Source organism: Podarcis liolepis (assembly GCF_965112155.1).
Source record: "Podarcis liolepis genome assembly, chromosome: 4".
Lineage (NCBI taxonomy): Eukaryota > Metazoa > Chordata > Lepidosauria > Squamata > Lacertidae > Podarcis > Podarcis liolepis.
The window spans coordinates 10,378,964-10,405,526 of NC_139558.1; the positions used below are offsets into that span (position 1 = coordinate 10,378,964).

Here is a 26,563-nt window from a genome sequence, read left to right on the forward strand (position 1 = left end):
GTCACCATCTGCAGTGATCATGGAGCCCAAGAAAGTAAAATCTCTCACTGCCTCCATTTCTTCCCCTAACGCGAGGTACCACTGTACTTTTTTAAAAAATAAAATTCCTGTGCATACTAATTCAGTGTCAGGGAAAAGGGATTTAGCCTAGCCTTCCTCCTGACATGCTTAATAACCATGTGCAGGGAATTGCTCCAGAGGTAGTTTTATGGGGTGCAGTGTGGTTTTAGTGGGGTGGATATATTGTGGATAATAAGAATAATATTAGCTTGCATGCACCTCTCCCAGGTGCCTCAGACGGCACCTCCAGGCAAGCAGGCTCTTTTCAAGATATGTCAGAACAGGTGAGCAACATATACTGGGAAGTGAAATATCTCCACAGCAGGAATCTAGGTCAGAGATAGGAATTGCCATGCCTGTATTTACTCAGTTAAGCTTCAATAAATATCTGGAATCATGTGAAACACAGAAACACCCACAAACTCATAACAGTACAAGTATATTAGTTAATTTTTCTAGTAGGGCTGTTTCCCATACTATTTGGTACCATTGGTCCATGCTTACTCCTGACAGGTCTCTCCAGTGTCTGGTTATGGTGTTTCTGGCTGCAGAGAGCAGGTGGGTTATGAGTTCTTTGTGGTGTAAATGGGCATTGTTGTCTTGGGAGATGTTTAGTAGGGCCAATTCTGGGGTGATGTCTATTACTTGCTTAGTTATTTTACATATTTCTTGTATGGCTGTTGTCCAGAATAGTTGGAAACAGAAGAAGACGCCTTCACCCCAGTATGGCTTCCCTTTATCACATACACCAAGATCACCACAGCCAATCACAAGCAAACAATCACACCCTAGGCCAACCCCAACCTTTCTCACCACCAAAGGAAGACAAGTGAACAACACAAGCAACGCTGACACCAAACTCTACATAAACATAATAGAAACACCGCCACCCTATCCATCTTCCCTCTTTCCACCCCCCCTTTCTTTTTTCTTCTCCCCCTAATGCCTCAACAAATGAAACGGATTTGTAAAAATGTTACATGAAAAAAAAAAATACGAGGCACTACACTTCTGTAAAACAAGAAAATCCTTAATAAAATATTTATTTAAAAAACAACAACAGCACAAGTATATACAATTACATAAGGATATCACCCCCAACCTCCAGATCTTTCTTGAAGTGTGAATGTTTGTGGCACCATGTGCAAAGGTCCCGTCCCCATGTAGCCTCATCCTGATAAATAGCAAGTTTATCCTTCATCATTAACAAATGAACTACACATCTCTAGCACAGATTCTCTATCAGCCGTTATTCTCCACAAAACCACATTCCAGAATGTCTATGCTGAAAACATTTCTGCTTCTGTTTAGGAGGAAAGTAGGCCAGCCTTAGCTTTTGCAATCAATATTACTTCTCATTTTCTGAGCTCTGCATCTATATTTGAAAACTTAATGTTCCACTACCACATCAACACAGACTTCCTCCCTCGTAATGATCTTTTGAAGAGGCTGCTATATTACAACACACAACCCTGAACACCTGCTAGAAATCCATTAAAATTATACTTGTGTTGGCAGCAATTATTGAAGACAAGACGTAAGAAGTAAAGGCAGAAGAACTTCATGCCCAAAATATAACTGAGTGACGAAGCATAACCCTCACGAAACCAAGATGTCCAACACATTTGCTTCCTTTATGGGCATATAACTTCTTTTGCTTTCACACCAACCCCTGATATTGTCATCCTGTTCACTCATTTTTAAAGAGGACTCCACAAAACACAACTGGTGCATTTTAATTCTGAGCCTAAAAGAGGTAAAGGTAGATTTCTTCATCTTAAGTTCAATAAACAAGCAGGCCAGAGTTAAGACACAGACAAGCCCTCCAGGCGAGCGCAGTCCCTGGTACAGTTTCCTGTTTATTTCAGCTTTATTTCCGAACCCAGTCCTAGCAATATGAAAGCTACTCTTGAACCGTTGGGCAAAGCATTTCTGTTTACCTAGCAATTTGTGTCTGACGTACTTTAAAACGCTGCCCTCTGCATAACCCAAAGTAGGAATGTGGGCATAGCCGTCTACAGAGTTAGGTCTGCAAGAACTTGTCTTGCACACATTTTAATCAAGGTGATTTTATCTGTGGCCTTGAAAGACTGGCTGTTCTGGCTTGTCTCCAGATTTAAAAAAAATACAGGTATGTGCAGTGGAGCTTCAATTAATGGATACTACAGGAATACAGGCTGTTTCCAGTTCCAAGAGGTTCCTGCCTCCAAAAGGTTTTTCCTGCATAAACCCCCTGGCAGCTCGTGGTGTCCTTCAGTGAACCCCAAATTTTTCCACCAACTGCTGCCTCAAGCAATTCAATTGTGAGATACGGCCACTGACCAATTGAAGAAGGTTTACTAACTATATGGAACAATCACTTCCCAGCTGAAGACTGATCAGAGATCTCATACATTTAAGCCCCGCCAGAGCATAACTTAGGCCCATTCAAAATAAAAAAGTTCCTTCCAGTAGCACCTTAAAGACCAACTAAGTTAGTTCTTGGTATGAGCTTTCGTGTGCATGCACACTTCTTCAGATACACTGAAACAGAAGTTGCCAGATCCTTCTATATAGTGAGAAGGTGGGGAGGGGTATTACTCAGAAGGGTGGTGGGAATGGGAGATTGGCAGATAGCTGAGATGAGCCTGTTGACGACTCTTAACGACTGTAATAGGTCTTACAGGAAAAGGCAAGGGGTGAGAAGCTGAGAAATGGCTTAGTCATGTATAATGAGATAAGAATCCAATGTCTTTGTTCAGACCAGGTCTCTCCATGGTTTTAAGTTTGGTAATGAGTTGCAATTCAGCAGCTTCTCTTTCCAGTCTATTTCTGAAATCCTTATAGAAGGATCTGGCAACTTCTGTTTCAGTGTATCTGAAGAAGTGTGCATGCACACGAAAGCTCAAACCAAGAACTAACTTAGTTGGTCTTTAAGGTGCTACTGGAAGGAACTTTTTTATTTTGACTATGGCAGACCAACACGGCTACCTATCTGTAACTTAGGCCCATTCAGTTCTACAGAGATGCATTTTCAGGAAAAGTAGAAAAGGTTTTGCAGAGAAACTAGCATGTAGGGACTGAGGATAGTAAGTTCACATTTAAAGACAAACCTAGAAGATTTGCACTTTCCAAAAAAAATTTTGTGAACTGAAGCACAGTCACATCTTTATAAATATCCACTTCTCTGAATTTTGCAATGCAGTTCTCCAGTCGCGTAATATGTACGAAAAGGCATATACTTGGGCAGTGGTATCCAGCATGGTGCCCTCCAGATGTATGGGACTACAAATCCCATCATCCCCAATCCGTGGTCAAGCTGGCTGGGGGTGATAGGAGTTGTAGTCCACGACAGCCACCATGTCGGGTACCCTTGTATGAGTGTACATAAGATTGCATATATTGGTGAAATGTGAAAAATCACAAGAAAATGCATTATATTAGGAAAACGGCATTCTAAAAATGACTCTATTAAGAAAAACAACAAATAATGTGTTTGTCAGGAGAAATTCACGCTGAAAGGCACGAGTTTGCATCAGGTTTTTAATTTTTTAAGGCAGATTTCCTGTAGTAATGCTTAGAACTGATTTTAAGATTGAGAAATTGGGAGTGGCTGGGGCAACCCAGTCAGATGGGCGAGGTACAAATTTAAAAAAATATTAATTTATTATTATTATTAAATTATTAAAGGGACTCCAAGCTGGCTTTGAAGTCAGAAGTGGTACACACTGGGCATGGGTTTATTATCATGGGGAAAACTAGGCCAAGTACTTGCTCTCTGCACTACCTGGATCAGAGATGGGTGCTCTCTTCCATTTGCAGGATTGGGCCTGATCCAAAACCTCACTAAGAACTTTAGTGAACTGAGTGCTCCCAAAGAAACAGGAGGGTCCTTAAGAAAATAAAAAAGATAATTCTGCAAGTGAAAAAATGCATTTTACCAACAGTCCGTGTAGCACTTACAGAAGGTATTATGAAGAAATCATTATCACAGCTGCATGCTGCAATTTAAGTCAGAACCAAACACTACAGCAAAACAGCAGCTCTCGCTCTCTCTCTCTCTCTCTCTCTCTGTGTGTGTGTGTGTGTGTGTGTGTGTGAGAGAGAGAGAGAGAGAGAGAGAGAGAGAGAGAGACATCTCCATGCTGCAAGGTGTCAGTGCTCTGATGGTGTTTCCTGCTTGGCAGGGGGTTGGACTCGATGGCCCTTGTGGTCTCTTCAAACTCTATGATTCTACTTATAAGAACAGGAAACTCTTCAAGACATATTATTAGAGTAAAGGTAAAGGGACCCCTGACCATTAGGTCCAGTTGTGACCAACTCTGGGGTTGCAGCGCTCATCTTGCTTTATTGGCCGAGGGAGCCAGCGTACAGCTTCTGGGTCATGTGGCCAGCATGACTAAGCCACTTCTGGCAAACCAGAGCAGTGCACGGAAACGCCGTTTGCCTTCTCGCCGGAGCGGTACCTATTTATCTACTTGCACTTTGACGTGCTTTTGCACTGCTAGGTTGGCAGGAGCGGGGACCGAGCAACGGGAGCTCACCCCGTCGCGGGGATTCGAACCACCGACCTTCTGATCGGCAACTCCTAGGTTCTGTGTTTAACCCACAGCGCCACCCGCGTCCCTTTTATTATTAGAGTAAGACAGAACAAAAGAGACATAAAGCTGCTGTTTTCTGCTGCAGCTATATAGTGGTACCTTGGTTCTCAAACGTAATCCGTTCCGGAAGTCCGTTCCAAAATCAAAGCGTTTGAAAACCAAGGCACACTTTCCCATATAAAGTAATGCAAAATGGATTAATCTGATCCAGACTTTTAAAAACAACCCCTAAAACAGCAATTTAATATGAATATTATTATCTGACAAGACAATTAATCCATAAAATGAAAGCAATATACCGTATTTTTTGCTCTATAGGACGCACTTTTTCCCCTTCAAAAATGAAGGGGAAATGTGTGTGCGTCCTATGGATCGAAGACGCCATAGCCCCGCGACCCTCTCCCGGCTGGAGAGGTGACGTGCGGCTATGGCAGGAGCCTCTACAGCCCCGTGTCACTTCTCCAGCCGGGAGAGCGCGCAGGCGGGGCTAAAGCAGCCCCCCGTGACCCTCTCCCGGCTGGAGAGGTGACGTGCGGCTATGGCAGGAGCCTCTATAGCCGCACATCACCTCCCCAGCCGGGAGAGCGCGCGTGGGGCTACAGAAGCCATAGCCCCGCGACCCTCTCCTGGCTGGAGAGGTGACACCCGGCTATGGCAGGAGCCTCTCCGCTGCGCCTTTGCGCTGCTCCCTGACCTGCTCTTTGGGGCTGGTGGTGGGCTTCCCCCCGCCAGCCCCAAAGAGCAGGTCGAAAGGAACCTGAAGCCTGGAGAGCGAGAGGGGTCAGTGCACACCGACCCCTCTCGCTCTTCAGGCTTCCAAGGTAGCCGCCTGAACGCACCTTAAACGGCACCTTATTTTAGAGCTGGAAAACAGGAGGGGGAAAGTTCTCCCCCTCTCTGTGCAGCGCCTCCTGCCGCTTCACTGAAGGGGCGCTGGACAGAGAGGGGGAGAATTTTTTTTCCTTGTTCTCCCCCCTCTAAAACAAAGTGCGACCTATTGTCCGGTGTGTCCTATGGTGTGAAAAATATGGTATAATGGACTGCAGTCACACAATCTATCAATCAATCAGTAGCTGAACTGGGTTCCACACAGTCACAAAAACAACAACAAAAAGAGCCGCAAAAACAACAACAACACAAAATAAGTAGCAAAGACAGACAGACCTCAGTGTAACACTCAAAACGGAAGTGTGGCACTCAAAACAGAAGCGTAAGACTCAAAATGGAGCATGTTCAGCTTCTGAAAAAAGTTCGCAAACTGGAACACTTACTTCCAGGTTTGCAGTGTTTGGGTTCCAAGTTGTTTGAGTACCAAGGCACCACTGTACATCCCAAAAGGTCTAATTCAAGCATTAGTGAGCAGTGAATCAGAGGTGTGTGTTTTTCTGCTGCTCATTTTCTCGTGGCAATTATCCTCGGACATGAATCTTCCAAGTTTGCACATTTATGGAACAGTGAAACCTTCTCCTCCTTTTTGCATCCATGTAACACGTGTTGCACATTTGACAAGTTAATGTTTTCAAGCTTTGTGAGGCTTGAAGAGGAAAGAACCTAAATCGGAACATGGAACTGACTAAAATGACCAGCGGCACCTATTGCTCCGCTGCCTAATACTGTCTGAAAGCAAGAGAACTATTCTGAGTGCCTAATAGGGCTCAGGGCTTGAATTTGGCCATTATTTTTTTTATTTTGGTCCTCTTTGCCACTGAACAAACTGCTTTAAGAACCAAGGCAAGTTTTGAAGGCATTTGCAAAATGGGATTGCAGGTTACTGTGAAAAAACAATGCAAAAACCTACTGCGCATGTCAAAGCTCTTGGGCACACCTAATGCAACTGTTTGGATCCCAGCCATCACATTTAATCCATCTTGCAAATATACAAAGCACCCAGCTTCATAACTTATGAAGCCAACTTTCAACCAACTTACTCATACAATTCCCACATCAAGATGATTTGGTTCCTGGCCTCAAATGCCTGCATCCAGCAGGATAATTAATCTGATTTATTGCTCTTCAGAGTCTTAACATTTTCTCCTACTAACAAGAACTGAACTATATAAGGTTAATTAGTTTTCCCATCAACAGCCTTTTAACTTTCATCAATCACTTCCCTTTTTTTTTAAAGCAACATCACTTCTGGGAAAAGAACTGTAAAAGACAACAACTTCTAGGGCAAAAGGCAACGGAATCCTGACATTTTTGAATGACCAAGCGGAAAACTAACCGTTAAACTCTGAAGGCCAAAGATTCCTCAAGTATTTTCTTTGTCAGAACAGAAACCAGGATATAAGTTTCGTTGCTTGTGCACAACATTTCAGAATAACACATCCCACTTCAACACTAGCTGCTATGCTTAAACAATCACCCAGATTTTGCTCTCAACCAGGGCTGTACAAAAAAACCAATGACATCTAGTTTCAATTTTATTCAATAGCAATCTGATAGGGTAGAACTGGGGCTTTTTTTCTGACCGGGGCTCAGTTTTGGCACCTCTCAGGTGGGCGCCATTACCATTATAAGAGAACAAGGGTTTGTTCCAGCCCCTTTTTTCTAGAAAAATAGCACTTGATAGAACTATTTCCTTAAGCAAAGCTTTTTTTCAGTCTTGTTTTGTTCCATTGCTTCTACTGGTGGTAGATATAATATCATGAGTTTTCAACACAAAGTGCTGAATTAATCACAGAGTGATTTCAGCCAAACGGGGATCACACAAATGTATAATTAAGTTTACATGGATTACATCACGGAGGCGAATGAAGTCGACTGAGTGAAAGGGAAAGGGGAAGATCAAAATGTTCCTTTCCTTAGCAAGGAATATAAAAACACACACCAGTTATTTCTTTCTTTCACACATCGTTACAGCATTAACAAGGAATATATTAAACATAAGCAAAATAAGCTGTTAACGCCACCAAAAAAACTTACCAAAAGGATAAATCTAGTAAGTCAGAAAAACGTCAAGCTATAAAAAGACACATCTATTGTCATATACAGTACTTTGTCATCATGAAGTCCTTAAAACGACAATGTCTTCTCCGTAATTCCTGCATTAACAATCTAATACTAAACTTGGCCTTCATTCTGAAGTGTGTTTCAAAGCAGTTTCAAGAGAAACTACTTGAAAACACACTTCAAAGCAGTGTTAGAAACTCAGATATAGAAGCTAATCGCCAAATGGCACCTTAAACTTTGGTTACGGTTGCCACAAAGGAATGTCTAGGTGGCATTGTTGTAATCATGAAATTTATTCTTATTACAGTGGTACCTTGGTTTTCGAACATCTTGGAAGCTGGATGTTTTGGTTTTCAAACACCAAAAACCCAGAAGTAAATGCTTCCATTTTCCAATGTGCCTTGGAAGTCGAACGGCTTTTGCTGCATGTACCTGTTATTTTTTCCAGTTTTCTGCAGGCCGCCCTTTGCACCTCGGTTTTCAAACGTTTCGGAATTCAAACAGTCTTCTGGAACGGATTACGTTCAAAAACCAAGGTACCACTGTATGATTATTATTTTCATTCCTATACCACTTTATATTTTAGGGGGGGATCTCTCCGTGTTTTACAACACATTAAAACATCAAGTAAAACAATCCAGAATAAAACAAATTCAAGCTTCAAGGAAAATATTTCAGATGGAGTCAGTCACAGCCTCTTAACCTCCCCGACAGGGTCATTGTAGGGAGAAACTGAGGAGGGGATGAATCATGTAGTTCTTGGAGGAAAAGTTGGGAGTTAAATGCAAAAAATGAGCTCTTCTGCTTAAGAAAGCTGGAGGGGCCAGCCAGGTAGAGATCTCATTGCGATATTGGCATCCAGAGATCTCCATGTGGTTGAAACTGGACCAGCACCAGTTGTAAAACAGGCCTCATGCCTGGGGAATTTCTAGCACTGGCTGAGAGACATTGCCTTTGAAATGCGCTTCCAGGAGGTTTTTCTTGAAACCACTAGGAAACGCTCTTCAAAGTGAAGGCTGCACCTATGGAGGTATGGAGCCACGGTTGGGAAGAAAGACTCACAGGTCAAACGGGGACGTCTGCTGGGCCAACTTACGCCTGCGGGTCCTCACCCTTGTACAAAAGAGATGTTTTGATAATTATATCCCACCATTTTCAGTAAAGCTTAAGAACTTATTAGTACCTTTCCTTAAGGTCACTCCAATGTCAGTGCTGAGGAGCCGCTATTTTGCCACACGTCAAAACGAGTTATTCTTGGAAATTAACATATTGCAAGAAACTGCACTGTAAACACTTTAGTCCGTTCATTCCCTGAAGAAAAGGGTTCCTTCCCAAGTAAAGTTACCAGGCTTAATAAAACAACAGCGTTTTGCAATTATGCGGTCTACTTTCCTTCCTCATCTGGACCACAAGCAATAAAACACTCAGGTTTACATAATAACTGAACGTATATTTTCATATATGGCAGTAAAATAGAAGAGGAGAAGATGAGGATAAAACCGATCTGACCAGCTTTGGACTGCGGCTACAGCAAAGTGTCAACGTTTATTCAGAACATTCTCATCTGCATCAAAGTCGTATTATTTAGTTTAGACAGGGTGAACTATTTATTTTCAAGAAAATTGGTCCTTGCAGAGAATGGACGCTCTATCAAGTACACAGCGCTTGTGTTAACACCTTGCTCAAATTTGTGAAAATCATTGGTCTTTAACAGCAGCCTGGTGTACAGAATTAAGCAAACAAAACTTTTTGTTAGTACTTTGGTCCTGATCGAAGAGCTACTTGAGACACTCCTCAGCTTTACCTAACGTCCACCATTTTGAATAGATGGTCTCCAGTTTACAGAGGGAAGTGCTTCTATTAATTCTCTCGAGTCCCGTAAGTGGTCCATGCTGCATAGGATTGGGAGTGGGGTAGGGGTGGAGAACAGGAGGTTGCTTGAGAAGAAGTCATCCAAAACCTCCTGAGGCAGGCAGAGTTCCTTGGCACACTCCCTGGATCCTGGCATTTGCCCATGCCAGGAATAACAAAGTGTTGCAGCAGCTCAAGACTAAGCAAGTGTATTATGGGCTGCAATCCACTGCCTTAGGTGCGTGCCAAGAAGAACATCAGCTTCTTTATTTCTAGAACAGTTCTGATGGATCTTCAAGATTGTAGGGGCGTTGGCTTAGGTGGGTCAGTCCTCTCACATTGATGGGACAGAGAGTATCCATATTGATTGCAGATTTTTTTATTTTAAAGAAATCACATTTGTGAAATAAAGAAACCAGCAAGGCCAAACAATTCAACAGATCGTATCATAATGTGATGTGCCTACTACTAAACACAAACAAAAACAGGTTCAAACCAAGATGTATCCAAGATTCGGTCAGCGTGGGTGACCCATTCCAGATCCACTAGTGGGAAATAAGCATAGCAAAGTGAATAGTCTAATATGCTTTAAGAGTCACGATTACTTTCAGTAGAGGCCATTTCTAGTCTCTGTTCAAACCAAGAACCACAGGGCCTATCCGCTGAAGAAGTCCGACTTAGTAACTTTAGAAACTTTTGGCAATTTTAAAGTCTGCTACAGAAGTGGCCTGGGATACTGAAATGCTCCCCTACTGCTTTCAAATATTTTCAGTGCCTGATTTATGCCATGGTATATTTGTTAAGCTTTGACCTCAAATCTGTTTTTGTTAGGGGGGAAAATATCCCGTCTGCTCTGTCTGAAGCCACCCGACTGATTATACTAAAGTTTCTTAAGGCGAGCCTCCTCAAGATTGGGGGGGACTCTGCCCCTTCCTCACATACTTTGGGGGGGTATAAGCTGCCCTCAGTCCCACAGAGTTGGTGTGTATGGTGCCAATCTGCTTCTACCCAAGTCTTCCCATCTGCTTCAAGTCTTCCAAATCTGCTTCTCCTCCTCTTCCAACTGTGGCTGCTAAACCATGTCTGGTCATAGATCCTGATGGAACCAAGGGTGCCATGACAGTAATTACACAATACACAATCTCACCACTGATTTACCTACTTGCAGCTACACACTAGGTTTATTTCCTTCATTTACACACCCCTTATCAATTTCAGCTTGGTCCTTGGATGAAACATCAACATAAGACTTATTATACGCACAGAATTCCATTGAACTCAAGAAGTCTGCAGAGGCTTTAGCTACTTACAAAACTTAGACCTTTTGCATGAAGGGGTTATTGCCAGGGTACAGAACACATAATTCAAGGAGTGCCCGTCAGGGTGGCATACAGATTCCAATTAGTGCTACAGCTATAGAACAAACACTGGGCTACACCGCAGACTTGAACATGCTTCCTGCAACGATAAGGCATAAAATCCATTAACACTTGCACGTTACCCTAGAGTAATGCTACTGACATGAAAGTGTCAGCAGAAGCCCATTAAGCTGCCTGTATTCACATTTCTTCCCTTCCCTAGTAACTAAACAGGGAGAAGAATGATGAACAGCTACTGCATGCTTTGATAAATCCTAGATCTCTGGTGTTTGGAGACTTGGTGGCTCGCAAAATCTTGTTTACCATATTAGTAAATGTTTGAAGATTGAAGTTTAGAACAGCTCAAGGCATATTCAGAGGAAGATTTTCATTGAGAAGCCTCGGATAGGACCAAGAGCACCAGATAAAGTTCTGCAAGGCACAGCTTTGTTACAGATCTTCCCCCTACAACGCGTCCCTCCCACAGGTCATGCAATGTGATAGACGGCCCCAACAAGCCAGGGCAATGCACTGAATAAACTGAGTGTGCACTTCAAACTATGGTTAGCAGACGTCCCCAGATTTACAAATCTGTCCCCAGACAAAACCAATGCCTGGAATGTCCCTGGATTTATATTTTAAGTGTTATAGACGTAGATTTATTAGTAGGGAATGAATGTTGTGCGATTGGTTCAACGGCACAAGACCCATCATATGGGGACTTCCAGCGAGGCAAAATGGCGGGCGCCACGGCAGCGAGCCGCTCCTGAAGCTAGCTAGAGACAACTGCGCTACCAGGATGATTCCAGGCTGCTGAGACTCCTGGCACTGCGGCCACCACTGCTGAGGGGAAACCGGGGGTGCCTGGTGCGTCAACTGGGGGAACCGCTGGCACACACACACACACCCGCGCGACCCAAATCGAGCCGGGAGTGAGAGCACCCAGCCGACTGCCCAGCGGCGCTCCAGCGCCAGGAAAACCCTGGAGCCGACTCAGGGAGAAGGAGGAGTGGAGAAGGAGAAGGAAGAGAGAGAAAGAGGAAGGAGAAAAAAGAGGGGAGCCCCAAACTTGTCGTGTCACAACCACTGAGGAGGAGAGGCAGGAGAGCACCGGGAGGGTATGGGCACGTGGCCGAGCCCAGGCCCAACTCAAGCCTACTCCATGGCAGCTAGTGCTCCAAGAGAGCAGGCCAGGGCCCAGAGGAAGGCCACGCAAGGGAGACCACAGAAGAGAAGATATTACTACTTCTTTTTTGAATAACTTTTTTCCTCTCTCTCTCTCTTTTTTTTAAGTGTTCCCAGATTCTTTGAAAAAAATCTGGTAACCTGACTTCAAACACTTCCCAGAATCCAAAGCAAAATTCTGCTGCTCCAGAGAAGTGGACACGGAGCAATGGATCCAAACTACAAGAAAGAAGATTCCACCTAAACATTAGGAAGAACTTCCTGACAGTAAGAGCTGTTCGACAGTGGAATTTGCTGCCAAGGAGTGTGGTGGAGTCTCCTTCTTTGGAGGTCTTTAAGCAAAGGCTTGACAACCATATGTCAGGAGTGCTCTGATGGTGTTTCCTGCTTGGCAGGGGGTTGGACTCGATGGCCCTTGTGGTCTCTTCCAACTCTATGATTCTATTCTATTCTATTCTATTCTATTCTATTCTATTCTATTCTATTCTATTCTATTCAAGATGTGCAAGCTTGGTCCCTGGGGCCAGGTTCCTCGTGAGACAAGTTTATATACGAAGGGTTCCCCAAAAGTTTCCGAAGCCAGCACCGCTCCAAAAAAGAGCACCATATAAAAGGGATGGCTAAATTTAAATGTTTTTCCTTTACCTGCCATTAACAGGGGCTGTAACAGCATTAAACATGGCACTTGCAATGACACCAACTCCAATTGTAAGAAAGATGCAGTTATGTACTCTCAAGAGTGAAAAAGAGTTCCCATTGAAGCAGCTATATTTCTATCACTAAAAAGGAAGAAACTAGTCATTGCAAAACTTGCTTTGATTTCACTCATTTACTGAGGAAAAACAGAAAAGCTTAGCTTTATTTTATTCCCTTTTCAGGTTTGTTCACACTAATGTTACTTCCTGAAAAGCCAGTACTAGTTAAATATTGCCAGAATTAAGACCCAAACCTTGACATTACTCCCAATCACATAAAAGAAAATGTACAAGGCCCCTTTTCTGTATTTATTACAAACAAGGATATCTAACTACAAGTTTCCAGAAATGTGGAAAGTTGCATTTGCCTCTTTAAATGTGCCCTTGGTTAGACTTATTTAGATTTATTTATGATAAATCATACCAAGGCTGCAGAAAAAGAACCAGAGCTATGAGTACTTACCGTATTTTTCGCCCCATAAGACGCACTTTTTCCCCTCCAAAAATGAAGGGGAAATCGGGGTGCGTCTTATGGGGCGAATGCCTGCAAGCCTCGCGCGCCCGGCAGGAGGTCCCACCGGGTGCGCGAGGCTTGGGGCGGCAGCCTGTCGCCCGAAGCACGGGGAGCCCTCTGGAGGGCTCCCCCTGCTTCGGGCGAGTGTCTGCAAGCCTCGCGCACCCGGCAGGAGGTCCCACCGGGTGCGCGAGGCTTGGGGCGGCAGCGGACTGCTTGCGCGCACCTAGAAGCTTGGGGCGGGCTGAGCTCAGCTGGCCCCAAGCTTCTAGGTGCGCGCAAGCAGTCCGCTGCCGCCCCAAGCCTTGCGCACCCAGCGGGACCTCCTGCCGGGTGCGGGAGGCTTGGGGCGGCAGCGGACTGCTTGCCGGCATGCAGAAGCTTGGGGCGTGCTGAGCTCAGCACGCCCCAAGTTTCTAGGTGCGCGCAAGCAGTCCGCTGCCGCCCCAAGCCTCGTGCACCCAGCGGGACCTCCTGCCGGGTGCGGGAGGCTTGGGGCGGCAGCGGACTGCTTGCCGGCATGCAGAAGCTTGGGGCGTGCTGAGCTCAGCACGCCCCAAGCTTCTAGGTGCGCGCAAGCAGTCCGCTGCCGCCCCAAGCCTTGCGCACCCGGCGGGACCTCCTGCCGGGTGCGGGAGGCTTGGGGCGGCAGCGGACTGCTTGCCGGCATGCAGAAGCTTGGGGCGTGCTGAGCTCAGCACGCCCCAAGCTTCTAGGTGCGCGCAAGCAGTCCGCTGCCGCCCCAAGCCTTGCGCACCCAGCGGGACCTCCTGCCGGGTGCGGGAGGCTTGGAGCGGCAGCGGACTGCTTGCCGGCACGCAGAAGCTTGGGGCGCGCTGACCTCAGCTTGCCCCAAGCTTCTGGATTAGCGCAGCGCACCTGGGGGGGAAATAATTTTTTTCCCCTTTATTTCCCCCCCTAAAATCTAGGTGCGTCTTATGGGCCGGTGCGTCTTATGGGGCGAAAAATACGGTACTTTAGCTAAACATTTTATTCTGTATCTGGTTACAAACTGAAATACAGCGCAAGCTTCCATGATAAAAAAAGCCAGAAAGCAAAGGATGTTGAATCCGAAGGAGAGTAAGGCAGAACACATTCTCAGAGTTGCTATTTCAAGGATACTACTATAGGGTGGAGACTACAAACAGAAAAAGTATTTAAACCATATGGGAAGTTTTCTAGTTCAGCTCTTAAGCAGCAAGATGACGGAAGCAATTAAGCTACGCAACATACAGGGGTGGCCAAATGATTCAGTAAACAAGGCCAGCTGCTCAAGTGCTTCTGCAAGCAATGAGATGTCCAGAAATCAGCAGGTCAACATTTTCTCTGTACGGAATGAAACATCACCAAATAATTTCTGCACATCAAGCTGTTGTTGAAGTCACAGCCACAAATAACGGAAAGAATCAGCTAATTCTATTAACCCGCTCCAACTCTGGCAGCTCAGCCTTACACATGTTGAATCAAAAGAAACTCCTAATGAGTTCAGCAGGACTTACTCGGAAGTATGTGTGCAGAGGACTGCATTTTCTTTTTCAGCAAATGAAGTTGACTACGTCCTAAACAGAACCAAACACGCACATAAACCACTGATTCTTAACTTGACTTGCAGACGTTCCACAATTAATCACCATTTTATTTTTTGGCTTCAAATATATGGCAGAGCAGCTTTGCTGTAAAGTTGGACAGTGTATTTCCACCTTTTAAAAACAGATCCCGGATTGATTTCCCCCTCCAAAAATACACAGTCTATCCAGGGCTACAACACTGCACATCATATCCTGCCTGGATCCTTGAAATACAGAAACCCTCTGTTCTTCACACTATTGTTTCTACATGCCAATCATTGACTTAATTAGTACTGCCAAGAGAAAGTTAATTCTTAATCCCAATGGTCCCATTAAATCCCATTACATCACCATGACTTTCAGTTGTCCCTCAAAGCAAGGTTGATCCTACACAGTCTGCAAGCTATCACATCTTTCCTCCCTGTTTTTGCACCACTGCGTAGCCACTTGCTTTATCAGTTCAAGCCCTACGAGATGTGCCACTCCAAATTGTGGGGTATCATTCACCACTAGAAGTATCTTTAACATAACACCAATCTTGAAAGACCTACATTGGCTCCCAGTACGTTTCCAAGCACAATTCAAAGTGTTGGTGCTGACTTTGAAAGCCCTAAACGGCCTCGGCCCAGGATACCTGAAGGAGCGTCTCCACCCCCATCGATCACAGGGACCCTGAGGTCCAGCTCTGAAGGAATTCTGGTGGTTCCCTCATTGCAATAAGTGAGATTGCAGGGACCAGGCAGAGGGCCTTCTTGGTAGTGGCACCCGCCCTGTGGAATGCCCTCCCACTAGATGTCAAAGAGAAAAACAACTACCAGACTTTTAGAAGACATCTGAAGGCAGCCCTGTTTAGGGAAGCCTTTAATGTTTAATTGTTGTTGTTTAGTCATTTAGTCGTGTCCCACTCTTCGTGACCCCATGGACCAGAGCACGCCAGGCACTCTTTTATATGCCTATTGTCTTTGTCCATGGAGTTTTCTTGGCAGGGATATTGGAATGGCTTGCCGGTTCCTGCTCCATAATGTTTAATAGACTATTGTATTTTAATATTTTGTTGGAAGCTGCCAAGAGTGGCTAGGGAAACCCAGCCAGATGGGTGGAGTATAAATAATAAATTATTTTGATTATTATTATTAAATCTATAAACAACCACCACCACCAAACTAGCTCAGAACAAAAGACTAAATTATAGGGACATATGTTCAAATCCTTACTCACTCAAGTTAAGGTTGGAAGAAATCCTGTTCCTGAAACAGGAGGGCACCTGCATGCAGAACGAAGGGCGTGCCTCTTAAAAAAACACTTTTTTATTGCAAACATTTTTGTTAACAAAACGAATAACAATACACTAGATATACATGAACAGCTACATCAGGCAATGTCATCAAAAGACATGAATACTTTGTCCAAGAGCATTTCAGATTGTTCCATGTGTGGACATGCCTTCCACGTAGTCTCATGATATGGACATTTTTATTGGCATCCTGCTTTATTTTGCAACGGCATGGCTCTTTTCAAAAAGCTCAGAAGCAGCAGGCGTACGTAATTCGTACTCTAGTATGTAAGTCACTTCAGAAAGACCAGGTGGAAGAGTGTAATGGAAGCTGATTTATGTACAGAGATGTCATCAGAGGCACATAATTCAACCGCAGAGGGGAGTACCATTTCAAACATTTCGCAAGGACTACCAAGAAGGAATCCCAATAGCAAAGATCTGGGTCAAGCGATCAGGGAAGCGGATAGGCCAACCAATGGATTTTACAAACACTGGGCCTAGACCAGGGTTTCCCAGACTTGGGTATCCAGCTGTTGCTGGACTACAACTCCCATCATCCTTAGATGGCAGGACCAGTGGTCAGGGGATCTTTTGGCCCTCCTGTTGCTGAACTACAACTCCCAACAGCCCCAGCAAGCATGACCAATGGCTAGGAATGATAGAGTTTGTATTTCAGCAACATCAAGAGAGCCAAGGGTTGGTTCCCCACATCTGATCTACAGGGAGAGGGGGAATCTAGGCTGGCCACAAGGAAAAGAGGGCAAGATGCAATTGTCGTGAGATGTACCCTTGCTGAAATTCCCTCTTTTCCACACTGCCAAAGGTATGAGGGGCCCGTTTTCCTTCTTTTAACCAGACACTATATATTAGGCTCCCTACAGACATGGAGAAAACTGTACCTTTAAGTGGTGTGTAAAGGGATACAGACACTTAATACAGTGGTACCTCAGGTTAAGTACTTAATTCATTCCAGAGGTCCGTTCTTAACCTGAAACTGTTCTTAACCTGAAGCACCACTTTAGCTAATGGGGCCTCCAGCTGCTGCCGTGCTGCCGGAGCCTGATTTCTGTTCTCATCCTGAAGTAAAGTTCTTAACCTGAAGCACTATTTCTGGGTTAGTGGAGTCTGTAACCTGAAGCGTATGTAACCTGAAGCGTATGCAACCCGAGGTACCACTGTAAAAGGGACACACAAATGGAATAACTTCTAGTGCTGAGCTGCGGACTCTGTTTTCAGCAAGCTAACTCATGCATGCCCATTCTAATTAAAGCAAATAGGCTACTTGGAAATCTGTATTTCTGGCCTACTTTTTTTTTAAAGCACAAGTATTAGGGTGATACAGCTGGGGTGTCGAGTGTCAGCTCATCTTGTGGCTCTAAATAGGACTTTAAGCAGCAGCAGCAACTAAAGATAGGCACTGTTGCAGTATAAATATCATCAATGGAATTATTTTACCAGAGTCATCTTGCAGGCTGGGGCGAACTTGTTGATGTAAGAGTTGCTTTGGAAAAGAAAATTCAGGTCACTCCGACATTTACGCTTAGGGGTGTAGCATTCACTTGATTCGCTGGTTAATCAATTAAGGCTTGGATCCAATGCACATTTACCTAGGAGTAAGCCCCCTTGGATTTTGGAATAAACACATACGTAAGGCACTTGACAAAAATCCAATTGTCCTGATTATTTGAGTTGCTGATTACTATATAAATAAATCGTTCTGCTTATATAAACTGAAGGTGGCAAGTACCATCTTAAAAACTGTTTCCTCTCTCCTTCCACACAAAAGGTTGGTCAGATGCAAAGGGAGAAAGCCATATGTGCACTTTTCGTAGCTGCTTGACAAACTGCAACTGCTCAAATTCTTGCTTCTACACCATTATTAAAGCTGCAGGAGCTTTTTCCTCCATTGCAACTGGTTATCCTCCACAAAGAAGGAATGCTTTTTCTGATAATGCCTGTTATAGCAACGTGCAAATAAAAATAAAGATTGTTTTTCTTGCTGCAAAAATTCTGTTTTTACTTATACGTATTCAAACTGACCGATTAACGCACTAAAAATTGCACAATATAATCCTCTGCACTCGGACCTGGGAATGAGCCCAATTAAACTCAATGGAGTTTACTTCCAAGTAGACACCCATAGGATTGCGCTGCACCTCTTCTGTAACAAGCTAGCAACCCTACTGATTTCCTAATATAAAAAGCCGTGTAGTGGAAAATATTTAACATGAGGGTTTGAGAGATCGTTCAGAAAGTCGGAATAATTAAAAAGCTATTTTGATTATCAACGGTGTTTGTTTTTTGCCTCTGGCTCTCATGCCGTGTGCCAGGGAAATCTGGGATTCCTCCGTGAGATCAATAGTGGCAGGGGAGCATTGCTGAAAGGCATCTTGGCCACAGTTCCTGATCTCACTTTGCAAAATAAAGCCCCAGGCGAGTGCTGAGAAACAGGCTTGGGCAATGCTCTCCATGAGCAAAGAGCACACCCTGAAAACATGGACCAGAATATTCTGAAATGTGCAGAGTCCTGGGGGCAGCACACAGAGGTTTTTCATAAGACGAGACACTGTGGGAATGGCTCCCTGAAGGTAGAAAGCTAGAAAATGATGGACTACAGTGGTACCTCGGGTTAAGTACTTAATTCATTCCAGAGGTCCGTTCTTAACCTGAAACTGTTCTTAACCTGAGTACCACTTTAGCTAATGGGGCCTCCTGCTGCTGCCACGCCGCCAGAGCAAAATTTCTGTTCTCATCCTGAAGCAAAATTCTTAACGTGAAGCACTATTTCTGGGTTGGCAGAGTCTGTAACCAGAGGTGTATGTAACCTGAAGCGTATGTAACCTGAAGTACCACTGTACTCCAATGTTAAACACTAATTAAACTTCTTCTTCTTCTTCTTCTTCTTCTTCTTCTTCTTCTTGTTACAGTGGTACCTCGGTTTCTGAACATCTTGGAAGCTCAATGTTTCAGTTTTTGAACACCGAAAACCCGGAAGTAAATGCTTCCGTTTTCAAACGCACCTCAGAAGTCAAACGGATTCTGCGCATGTACAGTCATACCTCACGTTACGTTTGCTTCATGTTACGTTCTTTCAGGTTACGTCCCGTGGCAACCCGGAAGTACCGGAAAGGGTTACTTCCGGGTTTTGCCACCGCGCAGACCCGCAAAATGACATCACGCGCATGTACAGAAGCGGCAAATCGCAACCTGCGTGTGCGCAGATGCGCCGCTGCAGGTTGCGCTCTTTTCATGTTGCGAACGGGCCTCTGGAACGGATCCCGTTCGCAACCAGAGGTACCACTGTACATGTTATTTTTTTCAGTTTTCTGCAGACTGCCCTTTGCACCTTGGTTTTCTAACGTTTTGGAAGTCGAACGGTCTTCCAGAACGGATTACGTTCAAAAACCGAGGTACCACTGTATTTTTATTTATACTCCATCCATCCGGCTGGGTTTCCCCAGCCATTCCGGGTGGCTTCCAGCAAAATATAAAAACATGATAAAGCGTCAAACATTAAAAACTTCCCAATACCTTGCAGGCTGTATGACAGAAAAGGGAGAATTAGACTGCAATCCTATGCACATTTACCTAGGAACAAGCTGACAGGGCTTACTTTGAGGACACAAGAATACACGATAATTTGCAAGATGAATCTGTACATTTTTACTGAAAAGCGAGTTGTTGCTTAAATCTTTGTTGTTAATTATATTTGATTAATAACTAATTCATGCCACAGAAGTTGCAGGTATTTGGAATAAATCTAGGAGGCATCTTATTTAAGGCAGAACCGGGTGCAGTGTCCCTAAATTTGGTTCCTCCTTTCTCCCCGCAACTGCTGGCGAGCTTTAAAGTTATGCATTGGCATTTAGATTCAAGCTTGAAACGCACTAATATCAGTTTTATTGGAGCCACCATCGCTTCTAGGCTTGGACTAACTCCTTTTGGAATTGTTTCTCCTGCGTTCAGAGCTGGTTTTGGAAGAAGCGTACATACGACAATATCCGCAGTCAATGTGTATTCTGTATTTTGAAGCTGTTTTCCCCAAACCAGCATTGAGCTCAATTCTGGGGGGAAACGAGCCAGCTATGATTTAAGCCAGTAATGTGTACATGGCTTAAGTGTCTGCACATGTGCAATATTTGAATCTTGCCGTTTAAAGTAAACTTGCAAACAAGTCTGCAAATCAATGTTTACAAAAATCTCATTAAATAAAGGCTGCGCAATTCTGGTTGTTCTCTTGAGCACACAGTTTGGCATTTTTGAATACGTATTTATTATCTTGAGCATTACAGTCATAAGAGCCAACTCCTAGGCTTGAAAAACACTTAGTATAAGTAACAACAACAACAATAACAACAATAATTTATTATTTATACCCCACCCATCTGGCTGGGTTTCCCCAGCCACTCTGGGTGGCTTCCAACAAAACACTAAAATACAATTACCTATTAAACATTAAAAGCTTCCCTAAACAGGGCTGCCTTCAGATATCTTCTAAAAGTCTGGTAGTTGTTGTTCTCTTTGACATCTGGTGGGAGGGCGTTCCACCGGGCGGGTGCCACTACCGAGAAGGCCCTCTGCCTGGTTCCCTGTAACTTGGCTTCTTGCAGTGAGGGAACCACCAGAAGGCCCTCGGCGCTGGACCTCAGTGCTGGTCAGAACGATGGGGGTGGAGACGCTCCTTCAGGTATACTGGACCAAGGCCATTTAGGGCTTTAAAGGTCAGCACCAAAACTTTGAATTGTGCTCGGAAACGTACTGGGAGCCAGTGTAGGTCTTTCAAGACTGGTGTTATATGGTCTCGGCGGCCGCTCCCAGTCACCAGTCTAGCTGCCGCATTCTGGATTAGTTGTAGTTTCCGAGTCACCTTCAAAGGTAGCCCCACATAGAGCGCATTGCAGTAGTCCAAGTGAGAGATAACTAGACCATGCACCACTCTGGCGAGACAGTCTGCGGGCAGGTAGGGTCTCAGCCAGCGTACTTTGATAATCAATAAAGGGATCATTCAAAGTATTTATTTTTTTATGCAAGTCAGGGAAAAGAGACATGAGGATATCTGGAAAACAATGTCCTGCTTTTACCCAGGTGGGTTATCCCTGTGATAAATAGAGCAGAAGCGACAACTTGCTACTGGCCAGAGGCTTTCTACACTAAGGTTATTTATACAAGAACTTTAATCCTGCCCTTCTATCATGCAAATATTACTCAGGGAAGCTTACAATAGTTAAGATCACAATTTCAAAGCAAAACAGCAACAATAAGTAGAGAGAAGCATAACATAAAAACAGTGGGTAAAAGGTAGAGTATAACCCCCCCCCCAAAAGCTTTCTCTAACTGGTCTAGAGACACAAGTAGGACCACCCCCACCCTAATAATATTAATAACCCCATCCTAATAATACTAATACTAGTAATGGGAAGACAAAACAAGTTTTCATCGGTTTTAGTGTCTCTTAGGCAGATCTATGATTAAAATTTCCTGGACGTAGCTGAGATTCGGCCGTCGCAAACAGTGTCTGGGTGGAATTTGCTGAAGTGTCCGGGAAAATCCGGCAACCCATGTTGGAAGTGCAGGTTTTGGGCAAATTTCCTTAAAAATAGCTCAAAAACTTACATTTTTAAAAGAGATTCTGCAATGAAATCCCAACAGCTTTGCCCAAAAAAAGCTCAGCAACTTTTTTTGGTCCAGATTTTCACTTTTTGAAATGTGACAAACCTACTACCGTGGTTTCTCTTACTTTCCATGCTGTGCAGTTGGCAGTAAAGAGGTCTCTCTTCCCATGGTAGAGTGTGGACCAGAAATAGGCAAGCAAAATAGCGCAGGATCCCTTGGTGATGCTAACTGCTGGATTAATGGTCCAGTTGGGCAATAAGGTGGCCTCTGTTTTCCACAAATATAGGCTCCCTAACCAGTGCCTGTGGGGAAGCAATATCCACTACATAAAGTATTATTAATATTATTATTGCTTATTAAATGTTTATACAGCCCGATAACCACAGGTCTCGGGGCCGTTTGCAACATAAAAATCACAATATAAAAATCACAAAATACATAATAAAAACAAGAGTAAACCATTACTCCCCCCCCCAAAAAAAACCCCACACGTTTTAAAAGGGCATTGGATTGGCCATGATGCTTTTTCAAGTCTCAAAAACAGCAAGGTTACACTTTGTCACGTGGGATGCATTCATCCCTGCCATTTCTGAGAGGAAAGAGTCTTTTACTGACCTTGCGGGAACTCCCGTGACAAACAGCAACACACAGAGAACAGCTGCTGTTTCAAGGCTGCAATTGCGCCCATGCTTTAATTCAATCAAATGATATTTTTGGCATAGCAAAGTTGCAAAGGAGAAGGGGAAAAAACCACACCTCACCCTGCTTATTTTTACCTAGCATTTGGTACTACCAAAAGTGACATAATTGTCCTCTAGTCCAAAATTATCTTTTTGAAAAGCCCTTCCTGTCTGGTAATGCCAACTGTATTAAAAGAAATTACTCATATGTGTGTGTGTGGAGTTTGGAGGGTGGAGTCCCAACTGCACGGGCTCCCAGATTACTGTCTGAAAAACAGAGCGCTACATACCTACAAAATATAGAAAGTGGCGATTTCTGCTCCGAAGGCCTTCTGGTGGTTCCTTCACTGCAGGAAGTTAAGTTACAAGGAACTAGGGAGAGGGCCTTCTTGGTGGTGGCGCCCGCCCTGTGGAACACCCTCCCATCAGATGTCAAGGAGATAAGTGCAGTGGTACCTTGGTTCTCAAACTTAATCTGTGCTGGAAGTCCATTCCAAAACCAAAGCATTCCAAAACTAAGGTGCGCTTTCCCATAGAAAGTAATGCAAAATGGATCAATCCGTTCCAGACTTATAAAAACAACCCCTAAAACAGCAATTTAACATGATTTTTTTCTATCTAATTAGACCATTGATCCATAAAATGAAAACGATAAACAATGGACTGCAGTCACACAATCAATTAATCAGTAGCTGAACTGGGTTCCACACAGTCAGTGACAAAAACAAAAAAGAGCTGCAAAAACAAAAATGCAAAATACGTAAATAGCAAAGACAGACAGACCTCAACGTAACACTCAAATCGGAGGAGATTTGACTTCGAAAAATTTCGCAAACCAGAACACTTACTTCCAGGTTTGCAGTATTTGGGTTCCAAGGCGTTTGAGAACCAAGGTTTACAACCTTTAGACAACATCTGATGGCAGCCCTGTATGTTTGATGTTTTATTACGTGTTCATGTTTGTTGGAAGCTGCCCAGAGTGGCTGAGGCAACCCAGACAGATGGGTGCGGTTCAAATAATAATAATAATAATAATAATAATAATAATAATAATAATAATTCATAATGAGTGGACTAACTGCAGGACCTTTGAGAGGGGTTGAGGCTTGGTGGAAAGACTGCAAAGGCTAGTTCAGGGGACATCAAACTTTTTCAGCAGGGGGCCGGTCCACTGTCCCTCAGACCTTGTGGGGGGGCTGGACTATATTTTTAAGGGGAAAAACTGAACGAATTCCTATGCCCCACAAATAACCCAGAGATGCATTTTAAATAAAAGGACACATTCTACTCATGTAAAAACACGCTGATTCCCGGACTGTCCGTGGGCCAGATTGAGAAGATAATTGGGCAGGATCTGACCCCCGGGCCTTAGTTTGCCTACCCATGCGCTAGTTCTATCCTATGTATGAGCCACTTGTTTCCTTCCCCCATGCTAAACTATACAGCCATGCAGTGTAACTGGACACAGAATCATAAGAGTTGGATTGGACCCAGAGTTTCAACCCCCTGCAATACAGGAATATGCAACTTCCCCTTACGGCCATTGAACCTGCAACCCTGGGTGTTATCTGCACCACACTCTAACCAAAATAAAAAAATTCCTTCCAGTAGCACCTTAAAGACCAACTAAGTTAGTTCTTGGTATGAGCTTTCGTGTTGCATGCACACGAAAGCTCATACCAAGAACTAACTTAGTTGGTCTTTAAGGTGCTACTGGAAGGAATTTTTTTATTTTGACTATGGCAGACCAACACGGCTACCTATCTGTAACTGACACTCTAACCAACTGAGCTATCCACACATAGCTAAAACCTTCTTAGGATGGAGCCTTCTAAGACTGCCCTGACAAGTGCAGTAACACAAATGAACGTATTAAAATACAGTGGTGCCTTGCAAGACGAAAAGAATCCGTTCTGTGATTCTCTTCGTCTAGCCGTTTTTTCGTCTTGCGAAGCAAGCCCATTGACGGATTAGCGGCTTTTAGCGGCTTATCTGCTGATCAGATCAGCTGATAAGCGGCTTAGCGGCTTAGAAAAAAGGGGGGGAGGGAAAAAAACCAGCAGGAACTCGCAAGACATTGTCGTCTTGCGAAGCAAGCCCATAGGAAATTCATTTTGCGAAGCACCTCCAAAACAGAAAACCCTTTCGTCTAGCGACTTTTCCGTCTTGCGAGGCATTCGTCTTGCGGGGCACCACTGTAACACGGGCGGATTTGGTTTGGGTCGTGAGAGTCTCCCAATCACATTTCTCAGAAAGTAGAGCTACACCGTGGATTTCGGAAACCACGAAGAATAAAGTTCATATGACCAGGGAATTTGCGCCTGTCCATTGGGGGATATAGGAAGCCCTGAACACATATTTTTTAGATGTCCCTTTTACGATGAGGCACATAGAGAAACCACTGACCCCCCTGCTGGTGAGGCTTACTGACCTCCCGGTAAAGCAAAAATTTGATCTTCTGTTAGGCAAAGACCACAAGATGACTTGGACTGTCTCCAGATTCTGCGCACAGAATTGTAGGCGCAGACCATCCCCCAATTCAATCTAGTTTGTTAAGAAAATTCCCAAACCCGGACCCATGGGCGACTTTGGGTCATTTCTGTAAGGTAGTGTACTTTAAAGTTTTTATGTGTTTATATGCCTATTGTAGGGATGCGGGTGGCGCTATGGGTTAAACCACAGAGCCTAGGACTTGCCGATCAGAAGGTTGGCGGTTTGAATCCCTGTGACGGGGTGAGCTCCCGTTGCTCGGTCTCTGCTCCTGCCAACCTAGCAGTTCGAAAGCACATCAAGTGCAAGTAGATAAATAGGTACTGCTGCGGCGGGAAGATAAACGGCGTTTCCGTGCGCTGCTCTTCTTCGCCAGAAGCGGCTTGGTCATGTTGGCCACATGACCTGGAAGCTGTAAGCCGGCTCCCTCGGTCAATAAAGCGAGATGAGCGCCACAACCCCAGAGTCGGCCACGACTGGACCTAATGGTCAGGGGTCCCTTTACCTTTACCTTATGCCTATTGCACTTTCAAACTTAAAATCTATTGTTGTATATTGTTTTAAATGTTTGTTTTGCTATTGGGATTTTGGTTCCATTTGTGTTTCTCAAGCTGGTTTCTGACCGTAATAAATTTCATGTTTCATACGGTGCTGTGCAATCTATCCTTGGCTGCGCTAGAAATAATATTGTGAAGGATAAAGATAAGATCGCAACACTGCTGTAGACTGATTGCTATTTAATGACACCAAGGAGAATTTCTGAGTGATTTAGGACATTTTTCAAGGGCACATTTCAAGTGCACCGGACAAGAATTATTATTGGTGGTATTTTATCTCAAACACTGACATTAGGGATATCAGAAACTGGCTCTCGTTGGCAGTCAAATTTGGGCAGCTGAATCATGTTGCCTTCAGCCTATGTAGCTAAATCAATTATAGCTAAATCAATTAAACTTTCCAAAGAAGTCCAATTTGTCTGCAACCCTACAGAACTAGAAGAAAACTAGAGGAGGGTGTTTAAAAAGAGCCCCTTTAACAAGCCCAAAGCACACGGAGTTCACTATTAACAGAACATCCATATTTACCACCTGCAAAAAAACAATCCTGTTGTTCCATAGTCCTATTCCTCTGAATGGGAGTAAATTTAAATCCTACAAGTACAGTACGTTCTCAACTATGTCAACAAAAAGAAAGCCATCATCGCTGAGCTTTTGCTTCCTTACACCAGAGTCCATTTGGGAGGAATAAAAGGCTTTTCTTATCTAACTGGGATAATATTGACTTTACAACAATCAAGTTTAACTTAACACTTAGAAAAACGGGACACAGTATGTGATTCAATACGCCAGCTTAGAAGGTCCATATGGCTGGTGTTCTTGAAATTCACAGTTATCATGTTAATTTAGCTTGAAAAACACTTAACACAAGTACTTTGATAATCAATCAAGGGATCGTTCAAAGTATTTTTTTCAAGGCAAGTCACAGAAAAGAGACATGAGGATATCTGGAAAGCAATGTCCTGTTTTTACCCAGGTGGGTTATCCCTGTGATAAATAGAGCAGAAGCAACAACTTGCTACTGGCCAGAGGCTTTCTACGCTAGTGTTATTTATACAAGAACTTTAATCCTGCCCTTCTATCATGCAAATATTACGCAGGGAAGCTTACAATAGTTAAGATCACAATTTCAAAGCAAAACAGCAACAATAAGTAGAGAGAAGCATAACATAAAAACAGTGGGT

At 43.9% G+C, this 26,563-nt stretch overlaps 1 protein-coding gene across 5 annotated transcripts in view; it reads right to left on the reverse strand.

Annotated features, from left to right (window-relative positions):
* The window catches only part of TBC1D4 (TBC1 domain family member 4), a 95,379-nt gene that overhangs the window by 59,096 nt on the left and 9,720 nt on the right, over nt 1-26,563 (reverse strand). Inside the window, exon 1 of one of the 5 annotated variants that reach the window (XM_083501074.1) lies at nt 15,982-16,193. The exons of 3 other annotated variants lie outside the window; for them this stretch is intronic. The gene's annotated coding sequence lies outside the window, so the exon portion shown is untranslated. Of the gene's footprint in view, nt 1-15,981; nt 16,194-26,563 lie in introns of those variants that run through there. One more of the 5 variants, XM_083501073.1, reaches the window with a different exon arrangement.